The sequence below is a fragment of the Morone saxatilis genome, unplaced genomic scaffold (genome assembly GCF_004916995.1).
Source record: "Morone saxatilis isolate NCDOM2014 unplaced genomic scaffold, NCSU_SB_2.0 Contig18, whole genome shotgun sequence".
Taxonomy (NCBI): Eukaryota; Metazoa; Chordata; class Actinopteri; family Moronidae; genus Morone; species Morone saxatilis.
The window spans coordinates 3,546,143-3,547,029 of record NW_023339740.1 but is presented as its reverse complement, the minus strand read 5'-3'; positions in this window follow the sequence as shown (position 1 = coordinate 3,547,029).

Sequence of the window (887 nt, the reverse complement as noted above, 5' to 3'; positions counted from 1 at the left end):
ATGTCATTTTTTATACTTCCATGTAATACTCCTAGCAGGTTGATCAGATCCACCTGAAATTTTGTCAGAAAATGCAAAACATGTTGTTGATGATATTTCATGATTGTGGTGACGGTTTGTTAAAGGGTGTGTCTGTGGTGTGGTGTCAAACTTTGATGTACCGCCAGAACACACACACTTGCTATAACTCGAGTGTTGATTTGGCTCCAAACTTCACTTGTCTGATAAGAGTCCTGCCCTGAACACATCTATGTGATAATATTCAGTAATAGTGATAGCGCCACCTAGTGGTGAAATTAAATTACATTTTTATACTTTTATATATTCCAGCAGATTGACCAGATCCAGCTGAAATTCTGTCAGAAGTTCCTTAGGATGATGACAATAACATCTTATGAATCTTACAAATTTTCTTTCTTGCCACACACCTTCCATGTCATTCCCCTTTATGGGACTTTCAAGAGCCAAGAGCATAAAGTAGTTCTTCATCCCTTAGTGAGCTGGAGTGAACAATAAAGACCAGTGGTGTCTGTACAGCGTTTTCTTCCTGAACTTTCAAGGGCTGAGGCTGTTCAAACTGTCAAGAATGGCACTATTCTTATCAGGTTGATGATATTGCAGATAGAACTCATAACTTTAGTGTACAATGTCCAATCTCCACAAAACTTCACATTTTTGATGAGAGTCCTGCCCTGAACATGTTTACATGGCAATATTCAGATATAGTGATAGCGGCACCTACTGGCAACAGGAAGTAAGCGCTGTGTGGTGATTTTGAGCTGATTTATGTGAAACTTTCATGTTGTGTTACGCTGGCACCGAGTGCGAGCGCCTGTTCATCACTGCCTGCAGTTTTAATTTGGTTGGTGGTCTTTGTAAAAAAAAAA